The sequence below is a fragment of the Aegilops tauschii genome, chromosome 3, assembly GCF_002575655.3.
Source record: "Aegilops tauschii subsp. strangulata cultivar AL8/78 chromosome 3, Aet v6.0, whole genome shotgun sequence".
NCBI classification, from domain to species: Eukaryota; Viridiplantae; Streptophyta; class Magnoliopsida; order Poales; family Poaceae; genus Aegilops; species Aegilops tauschii.
In genome coordinates this window covers 18,284,771-18,305,027 of record NC_053037.3, presented here as the reverse complement: position 1 = coordinate 18,305,027, position 20,257 = coordinate 18,284,771, and positions in this window count along the sequence as shown.

Below are 20,257 nucleotides of genomic sequence, written 5' to 3'. Positions count from 1 at the left end.
GATTTCGGATGAGGAGGGAGTTCTCGCGCGCGTCCAAATTTCGGGATAACAAGGCGCAGCGCGGGTTGAAGAAGCGGGAGTTTCAAAGCAGGTGAGACAAAAGATACTCGAGCTTGAAAATTTCGGGATAACAAGGTGCGGATTCCTTGTTCGGCAGAACAAACTTAACGTGTAAAAAAAAATTTCATACAAGACACAAGAGAGTCATGTCCCCTTTTACTATATTGCTATAGATCCCATTGAAAAACTACAAGAAAAATGTAAAAAAAATCGGGAGAACAAATTACCCTGCACAGTACCAAATCGATTCGCACTTCCCTCAACAACAACAAAAAACAAATCAATTCCCACCAAAGAAAGAGTAATGTCCCTTTTTATATGATTACAGATGCCATGATCTCGAATTTCAATTTTTGAATCCACGTTATGTTGAATTCAAATATATCGTTAGGTGACCTTGCGGTTTATAATTGATGTAGTCGTACATTTTGATCTTCCATCATATATGAACATTTTACTCCACCATATGAACATATATATTGTCGTCTACCATATGGATTAAATTTGAATCAATTTTCCTTATTTGAATACGATTGTTGTCAAGTTATACAATAATTTAAATATTATCTTGATAACAAAAAACATACATATAGCAGTAATCATATTTCACTATGAACTACATGTACCATACGCTCTCCAATTCAAATATTTGTATCCATTTTATGTTGAATTCAAATCACAGTACATTATTGGTCTAGGTAGCGAGATGTTTGGGATAATCTAAACCCTGTTTTCATACGTATAATTTTTGGCTGAATTGGGACAAGTTTTGGTATAAGACTCTTGCAAAACCGGAGATTCTCTCAACAAGCCTCGTGGTTCCGAGAGGGAACGTGTCACCTTTGTGTGCGAAACGATATACGCTGCCTCCCCCCTGATTTTATTTATGGAGGCAACATAGAACTATATGAGTGCCCTGTTAAATTTTGGAATTATTCCGGGTTCATTTGGCCTTTTATACATTAATTGAGTTTCTGGACTTTTAATGTGCATAATCTAAATATGAATTGCATGCACATGCTCCGGTGCACCAAAGTGGGTTGAAAAATCACATGTGTGTCCTTGGTTGAATTTGTAGGTCCCATGGAAGAAATGAGAATGAAATTCAAACATCTGGGCGTCATGACTCGGCCGAGAACATCGAGAAACTTTGATTTTAAATTCATGTAAATCCAAAACTCGCCTGGAAATCATGAAACTTGGCATGGTGTCATGTCATGGCACTAACATGTTGTGGTAAAAAATTGGGCCGATTTGGAAGCTCGTGGTTCTAAGAGGGAACGTGCCACCTTTGAGTGTGAAACGATATACGCTGCCCCCCTTGAGTTTCTTAACAAAGGCAACATAGAACTACATTAGTGCCCTGTTAAATTTTGGAATTATTCCGGGTTTGTTTGTCGTTTTTTATACATTAATTGAGTTTCTGGTCATTTAATGTGCATAAGTCAAATTTGAACTACAAGCACATGCTCTCATGCACCAAAGTTGGTTCAAAATTCACATTTGTGTCCTCGGGTGAATTTCTAGGTCCGATGCAAGAAATGAGAATAAAATTAAAACATCTGGGCATCGTGGCTCGGCCGAGAACATTGAGAAACTTGGTTTTAAAATTCTTGTAAATCCAAAACACGTCTGAAAATCATGAAACTTGGCATGGATGTCATGTCATGGTACTACCATGTTGTGGTAAAAAAATTGGCCGAATAGGGACAGATTTTGGTATAAGCTTCTTGCAAACCGAAGCTTCTCTCAAGAAGGCTCGTGGTTCTGAGAGGGAATGTGCCACCTTTGAGTGCGAAACGATATACGTTGTCCCCCTTGAGTTTATTTACAAAGGCAACATAGAACTACATGAGTGCCGTGTTAAATTTTGGAATTTTTCCGGCTTTGTTTGGCCTTATTTACACATTAATTGAGTTTTTGGTCATTTAATGTGCATAATTCAAATTTGAACTACAAGCACATGCTCCCGTGCACCAAAGTTGGTTGAAAAATCACATTTGTGTCCTCAGGTGAATTTCTACTCCCTCCTTCCATCTATATAGGTCCTAATGCGTTTTTCGAGGCTAACTTTGACCAAACGTTAGAGCAATAATATATGACATGCAACTTACACAAAGCATACCTTCAAATTTGTATGTCAAAGGAGCTTCCAATAATATAATTTTCATAGTATACATCTCATGTGCTATTAATCTTGTCAATAGTCAAAGGCTGTCTTGAAAAACACATTAGGCCCTATATAGATGGAAGGAGGGAGTAGGTCACATGCAAAAAATGAGAATAAAATTCAAACATCTGGGCATCGTGGCTCGGTCGAGAACATTGAGAAACTTGGTTTTAAAATCATGAAACTTGGCATGGTAGTACCATGCCGTGGTAAAAAAAATTGGCCGAATAGGAACAAATTTTGGTATAAGCTTCTTGCAAATCGGAGCTTCTCTCAAGAAGGCTCGTGGTTCTGGGAGGGAACGTGTCACCTTTGTGTGCATAATTCAAATTTGAAATACAAGCACATGTTCCAGTGCACCAAAGTTGGTTGAAAAATCACATGTGTGTCCTCGGGTAAATTTCTAGGTTCCATGCAAGAAATGGGAATGAAATTCAAAATTCTGGGCGTCGTGGCTGGGTTGGAAACATTGAGAAACTTAGTTTTTTAATTCCTGTAAATCCAAAACATGCATGAAAATAATGAAACTTGGCTTGGTGCCATGACATGGCACCAACATGCTGTGGTAAATTTGCAGTCCGATTTGCGAAGGCGCACACATTAACAATCAACAAAGTCATTTTGGAACAAGTGTTGTCACGTTACAATTGGAAACACAAGTATTATTGAAACCGTGGGCGTTCTACTTACTAGTACCATTTACGTGCCGCCACGCGTCCCCATTTTTTATTAGCTAGGAGGCGCCGTGCAGGGTAGCTATTTGAGTACGAGAGGCGTGCGATCAGACCCCTGCGCGTACTTATCGGGAGGAGAGCCCTTTGAGCTCCATCTGCCGTCCACCTCTCTCCCAAGGTCTCCATTAATGGCGCCCGAGCCTCTGTTTAATGGCGTGGCTATGTCTCACTCGACTGAGATTTAAGAGAGAAAAAAGAAAATCTGAAAGCACGGATCTGGATGTAAGATCCGACGGACCTATATAGCATCTACTGCGACTTATAGCAAGACTGTATAAGGACGATTAATTTTTTTGATCAAAGAAGGGCTTGCCCCTTCCGATTTTCATTACTGAAAACCACCACAATTCACAAGAAGTTCAGCACAACTCGTTGAGAAACCACAATTCAAGAGGCAGAGGCACAAGGGGCAGTGGAGCACGGTGAGGTCCATCGAGATCTTAGAGAGCTCCATCGTCGGGTCCTGTTCGGTCTGCATGATCTTGCCCTCCTCGTGCACAACCATCTCTCGACTTGGGCCGGGGTATTACAAAGCTTTACCGTCACATATTTTATACTACTTCAAGGTGCATTAAATCAACACATGCAAGTATCAAAAGGAGAGTCACGACATGCATGCATGTGTTGTAATTAATGCATCGGTAAACGCAAATTATTGAAATATATCGAGTGCAGTGCTTTGATGTGTCACGTCAACTCGTACATCAACGAGAAGTTTGATTATGCTCTCCCTCGCGGACTTCACTGCACCTGCCTTTGGCTGTATGACAGGTTGGCCACACACCTGTCGGGCCCACCTGTCATACACGGAAAGGCAGGAGCGTCCCTCCCTCGCCCATGAGCGTGGTGGCTGGCAAGACTAGGAGAAGCTTTCGCTACACGCTCTCCCTCCCGCACGCGGTGGACATGCAGCAGTTCAATCGGTGTCAGATGGCCAGAAGCGTACTGTAGTACTCCTCCAATGCAGTAGTACTCCATCATTGTTCGACTTCCCGAAGAGGCGAAGAGCCAAGCGCAACCCGGACGCTCGTGTGGCAGTTTCATGTGTAGAGTAGTCTAGGATAGCGTGTACCGTGCCTGTAAGCTTAAAATCGTTGGGGTCGGCTCCATGCTATGTGGCCGTCTCAAAGTTTTAAAAAAAATTAAAATAGTCTTCTGGCCCTACCTGACACCTTGGTGATTGTAGTTTGCACGCTCATCTGGTCAAGACAGGAATATATATTTTAATTTGTTTTTTTCGAAAAGGGGGGACTCCCCGGCCTCTACATCAGAACGATGCATACGGCCACATATATTTTAATTTGTGGTGGGTAAATGTTAGAGGTTGCAGAAAATATATTGTACACTGCGGGTCTTTCAGCCAAGTTTAGAGGCAAGCATGTGGGGCCAGTGCTATGATGTGTCGCGTCAACTCGTACAACGAGGAGAAGCTTGATTTTACTACACGCCTTCTCCCTCACCCATGCGCGCGGTTGCTCGCAAACGAGGACAGGCTTTTGCTTAGTAGTACTTCTACAACAAGCTATCCGTCCCGCTCGCGGTGGACGGACATGCAGTAGTGGATTCGACACTGTAGAAGAAGTAGTAGTAACATCATTGTTCGTCTTCTCGAAGAGGCAAAGAGCCAAGCGCAAACCGAACGTTGCAGTTGCGAACATTGGAGCACGCATATAGCCAGGCTCTTGCATGAGACAAAATTGCTATGTGAGCCCACTATTGTACTAGTACGTACAACTACTTGCTAGTATAGCTCTGTAAACCAGAAAGGAGTATTTGCCCTTCTAGAGATTTCAACAAGTGACTAGACTACACCGAGACGGAGTACATATGGAGCAAAATGAGTGAATCTGCACCATAAATAAATACGTACTAGTTCTATCGTTTTCCTCTCGGAGGTGCACAATATTGAGTATACTGACTAGTCTCTTTTTGACACGCATTTACGTTTTTTTACACAGTACAGACGCAAGCGCTCATATACACGCGCATACACTCACCCCTACGAACGCACACACGCACAACACTATCATCTTGAAATTTACGAAGTCACCATAGGCACCTCGTCGTCGACAATGTAGGAAAATTATGAGGGGGGTCTCTCCAACATTGTTCCTTGGCTCGCACCTAGCATCACGGTGGTCGAACTTGGAGTCATTCATCTGGTACACGTGGCATCTCAGATCTGGACACAAGGTGACGCGACCTCTCACTTCCTCCGCCATTTGAAGCGGCGCGCCGGTGGAGAGCTAGCATACTCCAATATTAGGTTGGCTCTATGTGATGTGGCAACTTCATATACTAACCGGATGCTGGCTATACTCCCTCTGTAAATAATACACGGTGTATTGTTTTATTCCTATCGGCGAGGTAACTTAATGTCTTTTTGCTACTTAATAGGATTACATGCAATAAACTAACCACCGCATGTGATGTTTGGTAGTCTCAAGTCATTGAAAGCATGCACGGGCACGGAGGGGGACGCAGGTTCATTGACTTACTGCACCTGCCTTTGGGTGTATGACACGTGGGTCCAACGGGTGGGTGGCCAACCTGTCATACAGCCAAAGGCAGGTGCAGTAGAGGGGCGAGGAGTAGATGGCCAACACGCACGTGAATTCAACGCAGTCTGCACTTCTCATATAAAGGCTCCCGCCAGTCCAATCTACGAAATCCTACGCACCTACGCACCTAAGGGCAAGAGTGATCACTCCAATCGCAAGATCAGTTGACTAGAAGCTAGACCCATGGAGGCGATGAGCGCGAGCATCAGCCGGCTGTGCCAGATGGTCCACGACGCCGACCTGCATCCTGGCACCGAGGAATGTCTCCAGGTAGTGCTTGAGGCCGCCAGGGCGAGGGGCTGCTTGGACGACAGCTTCGTCTCCTTGTTCGACGAGGTCCTCGTCGGCTTCCTCGACAAGTTCACTGTCGTCAAGAAGCTCGCGGACGACCTTGACGTACTCCTCCAGCCCACGCGCCCAGGCTCTGCGATGCCTGCCACCCTCAACAGCCTCTATGGTGACAACCTCTTCGACGCACTGGTGGCCCTGCGACTGCCCACCGTCGTGCCGGAGAATGTCCACCTCGAGGTCGCGCTCGCCGCGCAGCGCCTGGCGCAGCAAGACACCATCGACATAATCACCCACGTCTACGTGCAAATCGTCCACAAGGACTACTACATGCAAGAGGAGGACGACAGGACGCTGGCCTTCTTGGACCGCAGGGCAACCTTGGACGACATTGTTTAGAAGCACGTTGAGCTTGCCGCCAACGCCGCTGCTCCTCACACGTCGTTTGGTGACCCGGTGCACTAGGGTATGAGGATGTCGTTGATGGATCCGTATGTATCTTTATCTTTCCGTCAAATCCATGTAGTAGTATATGGTACTACTAGTAATTATCTTACCTTTCGCATCAACTTCATAATTTTCCTACGTACTCCATGCATGAACCGTGCCAGAACCAAACTTCTCATTACTCTAGGGAAAATCGTTATTTCTATCTATCGATCGCCCCATGGAGCAGAACCAAATTTTACAAGTTACAAGTTCAAAAGGAAAAGCCTGCCGTGTTCGCGTCGCACCCCCACACAGTTTGTCCGGCACGCCACTCAAGGGGGAATGCTGTTAGAAATATGCCCTAGAGGCAATAATAAATTGGTTATTATTATATTTCCTTGTTCATGATAATCGTTTATTATCCATGCTAAAATTGTATTGATAGGAAACTCAGATACATGTGTGGATACATAGACAACACCATGTCCCTAGTAAGCCTCTAGTTGACTAGCTCGTTGATCAATAGCTGGTTATGGTTTCCTGACCATGATTGGATGTCGTTGATAACGGGATCACATCATTAGGAGAATGATGTGATGGACAAGACCCAATCCTAAGCCTAGCACAAGATCGTGTAGTTCGTTTGCTAAGAGCTTTTCTAATGTCAAGTATCATTTCCTTAGACCATGAGATTGTGCAACTCCCGGATACCGTAGGAATGCTTTGGGTGTACCAAACGTCACAACGTAATTGGGTGGCTATAAAGGTGCACTACAGGTATCTCCGAAAGTGTCTGTTGGGTTGGCACGAATCGAGACTGGGATTTGTCACTCCGTGTAAACGGAGAGGTATCTCTGGGCCCACTCGGTAGGACATCATCATAATGTGCACAATGTGACCAAGGAGTTGATCACGGGATGATGTGTTATGGAACGAGTAAAGAGACTTGCCGGTAACGAGATTGAACAAGGTATCGGGATACCGACGATCGAATCTCGGGCAAGTACCATACCGGTAGACAAAGGGAATTGTATACGGGATTCATTGAATCCCCGACATCGTGGTTCATCCGATGAGATCATCGTGGAACATGTGGGAGCCAACATGGGTATCCAGATCCCGCTGTTGGTTATTGGCCGGAGAACGTCTCGGTCATGTCTGCATGGTTCCCGAACCCGTAGGGTCTACACACTTAAGGTTCGATGACGCTAGGGTTATAGGCAATAGATATACGTGGTTACCGAATGTTGTTCGGAGTCCCGGATGAGATCCCGGACGTCACGAGGAGTTCCGGAATGGTCCGGAGGTAAAGATTTATATATGGGAAGTCCTGTTTTGGTCACCGGAAAAGTTTCGGGTGCTATCGGTAACGTACCGGGACCACCGGGAGGGTCTCGGGGGTCCACCAGGTGGGGCCACCGGCCCCAGAGGGCTGCGTGGGCCAAGTGTGGGAAGGGACCAGCCCCTAGGTGGGCTGGTGCGCCTCCCACAAGGGGCCGAAGGCGCAGGGAAGGGGGGAAGGGGGAAACCCTAGGCTCGGATGGGCCTAAGGCCCACCTAGTGGTGCGCCCCCCTCTCTCCCCCCTTGGCCGCCCCCCCAAGTCCCATCTAGGGCTGGCCGCACCCCTTGGGGGGGAACCCTAGATGGGGGCGCAGCCCCTCCCCCTCCCCTATATATAGTGGGGGTTTTGGGGCTGCCATGGACAAGAGACTTCCTCTCTCTTGGCGCAGCCCTACCCCTCTCCCTCCTCATCTCTCGCGGTGCTTGGCGAAGCCCTGCAGGATTGCCACGCTCCTCCATCACCACCACGCCGTCGTGCTGCTGCTGGACGGAGTCTTTCCCAACCTCTCCCTCTCTCCTTGCTGGATCAAGGCGTGGGAGACGTCACCGGGCTGCACGTGTGTTGAACGCGGAGGCGTCGTGGTTCGGCGCTTAGATCGGAATCAACCGCGATCTGAATCGCTACGAGTACGACTCCTTCATCCGCGTTCTTGCAATGTTTCCGCATCACGATCTACAAGGGTATGTAGATGCACTCCCCTTCCCCTCGTTGCTAGATTACTCCATAGATTGATCTTGGTGATGCGTAGAAAATTTTGAATTTCTGCTACGTTCCCCAACAGTGGCATCATGAGCTAGGTCTATGCGTAGTTTCTATGCACGATTAGAACACAAAGTAGTTGTGGGCGTCGATTTTGTCAATTTACTTGCCGTTACTAGTCTTATCTTGATTCGGCGGCATCGTGGGATGAAGCGGCCCGGACCGACCTTACACGTACACTTACGTGAGACAGGTTCCACCGACTGACATGCACTAGTTGCATAAGGTGGCTAGCGGGTGTCTGTCTCTCCCACTTTAGTCGGATCGGATTCGATGAAAAGGGTCCTTATGAAGGGTAAATAGAAATTGGCATATAACGTTGTGGTTTTTGCGTAGGTAAGAAACGTTCTTGCTAGAAACCCATAGCAGCCACGTAAAACATGCAACAACAATTAGAGGACGTCTAACTTGTTTTTGCAGGGTATGCTATGTGATGTGATATGGCCAAAAGGATGTGATGAATGATATATGTGATGTATGAGATTGATCATATTCTTGTAATAGGAATCACGACTTGCATGTCGATGAGTATGACAACCGGCAGGAGCCATATGAGTTGTCTTAATTTTTGTATGACCTGCGTGTCAATGAAAACGCCATGTAATTACTTTACTTTATTGCTAACCGTTAGCCATAGTAGTAGAAGTAATAGTTGGCGAGACAACTTCATGAAGACACGATGATGGAGATCATGATGATGGAGATCATGGTGTCATGCCGGTGACAAAGGTGATCATGCCGCGCCTCGAAGATGGAGATCAAAAGGCGCAAGATGCTATTGGCCATATCATGTCACTTTATGATTTGCATGTGATGTTTGTCATGTTTACATCTTATTTGCTTAGAACGATGGTAGCATAAATAAGATGATCCCTCACTAAAATTTCAAGAGACGTGTTCCCCCTAACTGTGCACCATTGCGAAGGTTCGTTGCTTCGAAGCACCACGTGATGATCGGGTGTGATAGATTCTAACGTTCGAATACAACGGGTGTTGACGAGCCTAGTATGTACAGACATGGCCTCGGAACAAATGCGAAACACTTAGGTTGACTTGACGAGCCTAGCATGTACAAACATGGCCTCGGAACACAAGAGACCGAAAGGTCGAACATGAGTCGTATAGTAGATACGATCAACATGGAGATGTTCACCGATGATGACGAGTCCGTCTCATGTGATGATCGGACACGGCCTAGTTTGACTCGGATCATGTATCACTTAGATGACTTGAGGGATGTCTATCTGAGTGGGAGTTCATTGAATAATCAGATGAACTTAATTATCATGAACATAGTCAAAAGGTCTTTGCAAATTATGTCATAGCTTACGCTTTAGTTCTACTGGTTAAGGTATGTTCCTAGAGAAAATTTAGTTGAAAGTTGATAGTAGCAATTATGCGGACTGGGTCCGTGAACTGAGGATTGTCCTCATTGCTGCACAGAAGGCTTATGTCCTTAATGCACCGCTCGGTGTGCTGAACCTCAGCGTTGTCTGTAGATGTTGCGGAACATCTGACATAAACGTTTTGATGACTACGTGATAGTTCAGTGCGTAATGCTAACGGTTTAGAATTGTGGCACCAAAGACGGTTTTGAAACATCGCAGAACATATGAGATGTTCCGAAGACTGAAATTGGGATTTCAGACTAGTGCCCACGTCAAGAGGTATGAGACCTCTGACAAGTTTCTTAAGCCTGCAAACTAAGGGAGAAAAGCTCAATCGTTGAGCATGTGCTCAGATTGTCTGAGTACTGCAATCGCTTGAATCGAGTGGGAGTTAATCTTCCAGATGAGATAGTGATGGTTCTCCATAGTCACTGCCACCAAGCTATTAGAGCTTCGTGATGAACTATAACATATCAGGGACAGACATGATGATCCTTGAGCAACTCGCGATGTTTGACACCGCGAAAGTAGAAATCAAGTAGGAGCATCAATTGTTGATGGTTAGTAAAACCACTAGGTTCAAGAAGGGCAAGGGAAAGAAGGGATACTTCATGAAACGGCAAATCAGTTGCTGCTCTAGTGAAGAAACCCAAGGTTGAACCCAAACCCGAGACTAAGTGCTTCTGTAATGAGGGGAACGGGCACTGAAGCAGAACTACCCTAGATACTTGGTAGATGAGAAGGCAGGCAAGGTCGACAGAAGTATATTGGATATACATCATATGAATGTGTAATTTACTAGTACTCCTAGCAGCACCAGGGTATTAGATACCGGTTCGGTTGCTAAGTGTTAGTAACTCGAAATAAAAGCTGCGGAATAAACGGAGACTAGCTAAAGGTGAGATGACGATATGTGTTGGAAGTGTTTCCAAGGTTGATGTGATCAAGCATCGCATGCTCCCTCTACCATCGAGATTGGTGTTAAACCTAAATAATTGTTATTTGGTGTTTGTGTTGAGCATAAACATGATTGGATTATGTTTATCGCAATACGGTTATTCATTTAAGGAGAATAATGGTTACTCTGTTTATTTGAATAATACCTTCAATGGTCTTGCACCTAAAATGAATCTCGATCGCAGTGATACACATGTTCGTGCCAAAAGATATAAAATAGCAATGATAGTACCACATACTTGTGGCACTGCCATTTGAGTCATATTGGTATAGAACGCATGAAGAAGCTCCATGTAGATGGATCTTTGGACTCACTCGTTTTTGAAAAGATTGAGACATGCGAACCATGTCTATTGGTATATATGCATGAAGAAACTCCATGCAGACGGATCGTTTGGACTCACTTGATTTTGAATCAGTTGAGACATGCAAATCATACCACATGGGCAAGATGACTGAAAGTCCTTGTTTTCAGTAAGATGGAACAAGAGAGCAACTTGTTGGAAGTAATACATTTGATGTGTGCAGTCCAATGAGTGCTGAGGCACGCAGTGGATATCGATATGTTCTTACTTCACAGATGATTTGAGTAGATGCTAAGAATATTTACTTGATGAAACACAAGTCTGAATTATTGAAAGGTTCAAGTAATTTCAGAGTGAAGTTGAAGATCGTCGTGACAAGAGGATAAAATGTCTTTGATATGATCATAGAGATATCTGAGTTACGAGTTTGGCACACAATTAAGACATTGTGGAAAGTGTTTCACAATCAATACCGCCTGGAACACCACAGTGTGATGGTGTGTCCGAACATCATAATTGCACCCTATTGGATATGGTGCATACCATGATGTCTCTTTACCACTATCGTTTATGGGTTAGGCATTAGAGACAACCGCATTCACTTTAAATAGGGCACCACGCAATTCCGTTGAGACGACACCATTTAGAGAAACCTAAGTTGTCGTTTCTTAAAAGTTTGGGGGTGCGATGCTTATGTGAAAAAGTTTCAGGCTGATAAGCTCGAACCCAAAGCGGATAAATGCATCTTCATAGAATACCCAAAACAGTTGGGTATACCTCCTATTTTAGATCTGGAAGCAAAAGTAATTGCTTCTAGAAACGGGTCCTTTCTCGAGGAAAAGTTTCTCTCGAAAGAATTGAGTGGGAGCATGGTGGAGACTTGATGAGGTTATTGAACCATGACTTCAACTAGTGTGTAGCAGGGCACAAGAAGTTGTTCCTGTGGCACCTACACCAATTGAAGTGGAAGCTTATGATAGTGATCATGAAACTTCGGGTCAAGTCACTACCAAACCTCGTAGGAAGACGAGGATGCGTACTACCTCAGAGTGGTACGTGATCCTGTCTTGGAATTCATGTTGCTAGACAACAATGAACCTACGAGCTATGGAGAAGCGATGGTGGGCCCAGATTCCGACAAATGGCTCGAGGCCATGAAATCCGAGAGAGGATCCATGTATAAAAGCAAAGTATAGACTTTGGAAGAAATACCTGATAGTCGTAAGGCTGTTGGGTGCAAATGGATTTTAAAAGGAAGACAGACAATGATGGTAAGTGTCACCATTAAGAAAGCTCGACTTGTCGTTAAGATGTTTTCCGACAAGTTCAAGGAGTTGACTACGATGAGATTTTTTCATTCCTAGCGATGCTAAGAGTCTGTTGGAACTATATTAGCAGTTACTGCATTATTTATGAAATCTTGCAGATAGGATGTCAAAACATTGTTTCCTCGACGATTTTCTTGAGGAAAGGTTGTATGTGATACAACCAGAAGGTTTTGTCAATCCTGAAAGATGCTAACAAGTATGCAAAGCTCCAGCAATCCTTCTAAGGATTGTAGTAAGCATCTCGGAGTTGGAATGTACGCTTTGATGAGATGATCAAAGATTTTGGGTTTATACAAAGTTTATGAGAAACTTGTATTTCCAAAGAAGTGAGTGGGAGCACTATAGAATTTCTGATGAGTATATGTTGTTGACATATTGTTGATCAGAGATGATGTAGAATTTCTGGAAAGCATACAAGGTTATTTGAAAAGTGTTTTTCAATGGAAAACCTGGATTAAGCGACTTGCACATTGAGCATCAAGATCTATAAGGATAGATCAAGAACCGCTTAATAGTACTTTCAAATGAAAACATACCGTGACAAGATTTTGAAGGAGTTCAAAATAGATCAGCAAAGAAGGAGTTCTTGGCTGTGTTACAAGGTGTGAGTATTGAGTAAGACTCAAGACCTGACCACGGCAGAAGAGAGAGAAAGGACGAAGGTCGTCCCCTATGCTTTAGACATAGGCTCTTCAGTATGCTATGCTGTGTACCGCACATGAAGTGTGCCTTGCCATGAGTTAGTCAAGGGGTACAATAGTGATCCGGGAATGGATCACATGACAGCGGTCGAACTTATCCTTAGTATCTAGTGGACTAAGGAATTTTCTCGATTATGGAGGTGGAAAAGGAGTTCGTCGTAAAGGGTTACGTCGATGCAAACTTTGACACTAATCCGGATGACTCTGAGTAGTAAACCGGATTCGTATAGTAGAGCAGTTATTTGAAATGGCTCCAAGTAGCGCGTGGTAGCATCCACAAGATGACATAGATATTCGTAAAGCACACACGGATCTGAAAGGTTCAGACCCGTTGACTAATAACCTCTCTCACAAGCATAACATGATCAAACCAGAACTCATTGAGTGTTAATCACATACTGATGTGAACTAGATTGTTGACTCTAGTAAACTCTTTGGATGTTGGTCACATGGTGATGTGACCTGTGAGTGTTAATCACATGGCGATGTGAACTAGATTATTGACTCTAGTGCAAGTGGGAGACCGTTAGAAATATGCCCTAGAGGCAATAATAAATTGGTTATTATTATATTTCCTTGTTCATGATAATCGTTTATTATCCATGCTAAAATTGTATTGATAGGAAACTCAGATACATGTGTGGATACATAGACAACACCATGTCCCTAGTAAGCCTCTAGTTGACTAGCTCGTTGATCAATAGATGGTTACGGTTTCCTGACCCTGGACATTGGATGTCGTTGATAACGGGATCACATCATTAGGAGAATGATGTGATGGACAAGACCCAATCCTAAGCCTAGCACAAGATCGTGTAGTTCGTTTGCTAAGAGCTTTTCTAATGTCAAGTATCATTTCCTTAGACCATGAGATTGTGCAACTCCCGGATACCGTAGGAATGCTTTGGGTGTACCAAACGTCACAACGTAACTGGGTGGCTATAAAGGTGCACTACAGGTATCTCTGAAAGTGTCTGTTGGGTTGGCACGAATCGAGACTGGGATTTGTCACTCCGTGTAAACGGAGAGGTATCTCTGGGCCCACTCGGTAGGACATCATCATAATGTGCACAATGTGACCAAGGAGTTGATCACGGGATGATGTGTTACGGAACGAGTAAAGAGACTTGCCGGTAACGAGATTGAACAAGGTATCGGGATACCGACGATCGAATCTCGGGCAAGTACCATACCGGTAGACAAAGGGAATTGTATACGGGATTGATTGAATCCCCGACATCGTGGTTCATCCGATGAGATCATCGTGGAACATGTGGGAGCCAACATGGGTATCCAGAGCCCGCTGTTGGTTATTGGCCGAAGAACGTCTCGGTCATGTCTGCATGGTTCCCGAACCCGTAGGGTCTACACACTTAAGGTTCGATGATGCTAGGGTTATAGGGAATAGATATACGTGGTTACCGAATGTTGTTCAGAGTCCCGGATGAGAACCTGGACGTCACGAGGAGTTCCGGAATGGTCCGGAGGTAAAGATTTATATATGGGAAGTCCTGTTTTGGTCACCGGAAAAGTTTCGGGTCCTATCGGTAACGTACCGGGACCACCGGGAGGGTCCCGGGGGTCCACCAGGTGGGGCCACCGGCCCCAGAGGGCTGCGTGGGCCAAGTGTGGGAAGGGACCAGCCCCTAGGTGGGCTGGTGCGCCTCCCACAAGGGGCCCAAGGCGTAGGGAAGGGGTGAAGGGGGAAACCCTAGGCTCGGATGGGCCTAAGGCCCACCTAGTGGTGCGCCCCCCTCTCTCCCCCCTTGGCCGCCCCCCCCAAGCCCCATCTAGGGCTGGCCGCACCCCTTGGGGGGGACCCTAGATGGGGGCGCAGCCCCTCCCCCTCCCCTATATATAGTGGGGGTTTTGGGGCTGCCATGGACATGAGACTTCCTCTCTCTTGGCGCAGCCCTACCCCTCTCCCTCCTCGTCTCTCGCGGTGCTTGGCGAAGCCCTGCAGGATTGCCACGCTCCTCCATCACCACCACGCCGTCGTGCTGCTGCTGGACGGAGTCTTCCCCAACCTCTCCCTCTCTCCTTGCTGGATCAAGGCGTGGGAGACGTCACCGGGCTGCACGTGTGTTGAACGCGGAGGCGCCGTGGTTCGGCGCTTAGATCGGAATCAACCGCGATCTGAATCGCTACGAGTACGACTCCTTCATCCGCATTCTTGCAACGCTTCCGCATCACGATCTACAAGGGTATGTAGATGCACTCCCCTTCCCCTCGTTGCTAGATTACTCCATAGATTGATCTTGGTGATGCGTAGAAAATTTTGAATTTCTGCTACGTTCCCCAACAAATGTGTGTTGTGTTGCATTTTCACTTACAAGTGGGACAGCAGTTGAGCAAACCGACTATCGGCAAACCCCCACCCCGCCCACCGCGCGATGGCTGAGAAAACAGGAGGGAGAAGACATGGCTGTAGCTAGCACGGACTCCAAGAAAATTGGTGTCGGATGGGACTCGTGTGGGTGGCGTGTGCCGTACTGCTAGACATGAATGCTAGTTATGGCCCATGCCACCCCACTATATCGAGGTGCTGGTTACTCCACTATATCGAGTACGTAGAACAAATTTCCTGGAGTCCGTGCTCGGCCCTCCTCTATCTCTCTTCTCAGCGAGCCAGCAGACGCGCGGAGCCCATCGTCTGTTTGCTCATATGCGGTCCCACATGTCAGTGAAAACGCAAGAGGACCCACTGAACCTGCACATCTTTCACCTCGACGTGCTGGTGATGAAAAACAAATCTAATAAAGATCTTCGGTGGCCGCTTTTGGAGTTACTCAAGAGTAGTAAGATTCTATACAGTTTAACCCAAGATGCACATCACGTGGCTTCACCTACCACTCTATTTTCTTACATGACACGGCCTGGATGCTGGATGTCCCACATGTCGGCAAAAGGAGGAAGAACTCGACCAAATCTTCGGTTGTGCTCTCGGATTAGACTAGTTGTGCTAACTTAAAATTTTATTGTGTAGAATGGATGCAAGTTTTGGTATTGGGAAGAAGAGTACAATGATATATTGATAGAGCACAATTTAGTAGATGTTCTAGCACTTTTAGCTAGCATAGAGGCTAGAGATGAGACTAGTGCACTTGTTGATAGAATAGAGGCTAGACATGTCTACTTCTTTACACTCGAAGAAGAAATAAGCACGCAAGATCGAGCCTCCGTAGATCAACAATGAATGCATCGAGAAGGCACTAATCCAACTTACAGGAGCAGTTATGGAAGTTGGATATCTTCTAAAATGTATTCTTGTGGTTCTTGTTTTCTTTGGTCTTGCTTTTCTAGTCAAAATTTTGGTGATGTATTTCCATGTACCAAAAAATCAATGATGAAAAAAAGATATGTGTTTGCAAAGAAAAATGTACGCGGCTGGGATGCGGTCGCGCGTTCGGCGCACGACCACCGCATCCGAGAAATGGCCCGGACACGACCCCATTGCCCTACCCAAACGGACAGAATCCGGGCAAAACAGAGGTCAGTTTGGGGTCGTGCATTGGAGTTGGCCTTACAAGTGGGACCGCAGTTGAGGAAACCAACTATCGACAAACCCCCACCTCGCCCCCCGCGCGATGGCTGAGTTAGAGAAACGACTAGGTTGAAGAGATTGCTGTAGCACTGACTCCAAGAAATATGGTGTCAGATGGAAGTCGTGCTGGTGGTGTGTGCCGTACTCCTGGACGTGAATGCTTGTTCTGGCCCATGCCACCCTACTACTCCTAGTACTACTTATAGTAGTAGTATCGAGGATTCGAGGTGCTGGTTACGTACAGCGAACACATTAACATATGGCCCACCTCACACTGTGGCCAAATTTCCTGGAGTCTGTGCTAGGTTAAAAAGTGTTCTTTGTGAGGATGGGTGGTTGGTCTCAAGTTTAAATTTTTTTGTATTACGTACGTAGACGTAGAGATAGTGCAGCATGTGAAGCTAGTACAAATAGTGTAATATTGTTGATTGGCCTCATCCGATAACCTGTTGTAATGCACGTACAATTATGTATTCGGAAAATATTTTTTTGCCTCGTCGCAACACCCACTCAGAGAAGCGACTCGATATCCATTCATAAATTTAGTAAGTTTATCACAGGAATATCATTTTATTACATAGAACAGGTCATCAACCCACAACAACAACGAGGATAGATTATAAATACTAAAGTTTTCATCACACAACAAATAACAAGCAATGAAATGAACTTCAACTCAACCAATTCTCGGCGTTGGAAACGCTTGCTTTGAACCACAAGTGATTCTCTGGGAAGGGCCAGCTATTGTAAATCTCGAGGCCAACGCAGGACTGATCATCTAGGCTGAAGCGGCCTACTATATCACGACCAGGGTAGGTAACCACCGAAATGTCCGACGTATAGATACAGTTGCTTCTCATAAATGGTAGTAACGTTGTGTCAACAGCAGCTGGATCGGCTTTCACCATCATTGGATAGTTTTGTCCAAGGAAGAGCGAGTTTACTCCAAGAGTACTAATAAATAACTTTGATGTGTCCCGTCAACTCGCAGAACGACGAGAAGCTTGCTTACTATGCCTTCTCCCTCACCAACGCGTGCGCGGTGGCTAGCAGCACGAGGAGAAACTTTTGCTTACAAGCGGTGGACGTGCAGCAGTTCATTTGGTGTCAGATTGCCAGAAGTACTACTGTAGTACCATCATTATTGTTCGACTTCCGGAAGAGGAGAAGAGCCAAGCGCAAGGTCACCTACTAACCTAGTACAGTACTACTATAGCCAAAGTTGGTCCACCTTTTTAGAGCATGATTAATAAATATAGGCGGCTCTTGCAGCGGCACATCATTTAGAGCAAGTACTCTCTTCGTAGGAACAAAGGAAGTGAAACAAAAGTTGGAGTGGATGCTAGATTGCAGATTAAAAGATGATTACATAGGAAAAAAATCCTATAGCATTCTATCCTATGAATCAAACGACCAATGTAGGAAAATTATGAGGGGTGTCTCTCCAACAGTGTTCCTGGGCTCGCACCTAACATCACGGTGGTCGAACTTGGAGTCATTCATCTGGTACACGTGGCATCTCAGATCTGGACACAAGGTGACGCGACCTCTCACTTCCTTTGCCATTTGAAGCGGCGCGCCGGTGGAGGGCTAGCATACTCCAATATTAGGTTGGCTCTATGTGATGTGGCAACTTCATATACTAACCGGATGCTGGCTATACTACTACGGTACTCACACTCCAAGAAGTGACTCGAAAACCATTCATAAATTGAGTCTATGACATGCATTCGCAACTGAAATGTACCATTCATTAAATAGAACAAGTCATCAACACACAACGACAACGAGGATACATGTTGGATTATAGATTATTTCCAACAAAACATTCTAGCAAATACTAAAGTTTTCATCACACAACAAATAACAAGCAATGAAATGAACTTCAACTCAACCAATCCTCGGCGTTGGAAACGCTTGCTTTGAACCATAGGTGCTCTGGGAAGGGCCAGCTATTGTCAATATCGAGAGCAACGCAGGACTGATCATCCAGGCTGAAGCGGCATATATCAGGACCAGGGTAGGGAACCAACGAAATGTCCGAGGTATAGATACAGTTGCTTCTCATAAATGGTAGTAACATTGTGTCAACAGCAGCTGGATCGCCTTTCACCATCATTGGATAGTTTGGTCCAAGGAAGAGCGAGTTTGTTCCAAGACTATCAATACTGAACCAGGGAGAAGGTGTTTGCGCTAGCACACTAGTATCCGTCCTGAATACCATGCAACGGGTGTTGGAATAGGCCAGGAGAGGGCGACCATGGGAGACAACACCTGCTTCCTCAGTAGTAACAGTCTGAGTGCACTATATACAGACAAGAAGAGCTGATCCATCGGAATTAGTTGCCAGGCGCCACTGAGTATATAAGTTCTGCTCCTCCTCATGCTCGTGATCATCACCATCGTCATCTCCCCCTTGCTTATAATTTTTTTCAAGTATAGGTGGTGGAATGTTCACAGGACCTTGGAAACACAAGAAGAAGGTTAATTAGTAAAGGGAAACTTGCTAACCCGCATGCATGTGGATGAAACAATTATAATTACGGTGGAAGACAAACGTACCGAAACTACGAGGATCCCATGCAAAAACAGTGCCACGAGTAGTGGCAGCAAACACAAGATCCTCGTATTCAATTGCATCACAGTACACATCCGTGTATAGAAACTGATTTTTGAGCAATATCCATCCAGTCGAACCACGAAGGACGGCAACAAGGTTGTCGAAGATAGCAACAACGTGATAGTTCTTGTAATTCCAAGAGCGGTTGGGAACTCGACAAATTGCTATCTTCAGTAGACGACAGTCACCATGATCGTATTTGAACGTACATAGATCATCTGTGTGCTCAACCTCAGGGCACTCAGAGATTTTTGGAAGTGGAATCCGCTGACGAGTGTACACATTCACAAGCTCCCACTCGCAATTGTACCCAATATAAACAACCCAATCTCCATTTGTGCCAGCCCAGGACTTACCCTTAAGCGATGACATCTTGACATCACACGTATCATTATCAAGCGGCATCAACTTGCACAACGCGAGGCCTCCGTCGTCCGCGCCCATGCGAACAGGCTTATAGCAAAGAAGATAAGGGAGATCAAACCGCTCCAGGACCCTTGGGTTCCTTGTAATGATGTTATTAGTTGAGTCGAGAATGGGCTTGAACGAACCTGCCATGCTAGCCGAGGTGATGACGTCGCACCGATCAATGAGTTCCCCCACCACGTCATCTTTCAGATCGGGGCAAGAATAACGGGGTCATTTCCGGCTTGTTCCCTCCATGGAGAAGACGATCGAACAATGGCAGAAGGAAGGGTGAAGGAAAATGGAGGAGGGAGGAAGAGCGTGCGACAGCAGTTCCAAATCGAGAGGGAAAGGCGAAGAGTCGGTGGACGGTTGCTAGTTTGCCACGGTACACGAAGAGGCGCCCCGGCCTACACGTCCTTTCGGAAATTGTACAAAAGGACTCACCATCGTCTCACTGACATGTTGGAACGGGACCACATGTCAACGAAACATCGTGCGTAATTTCTCGTGCAAAATGCGATCTGGCCGCGTTGGCCCGAGGTGCCGCATTATTTCTCGACTTTATTTTTTTAATGGCGTGCCGTTCAGTTTTGAAGCACGACTAACTGGTACTGTTTGCAGAGAAAATATAAACTACTCTACCACTACTCCACCTCTAGTAC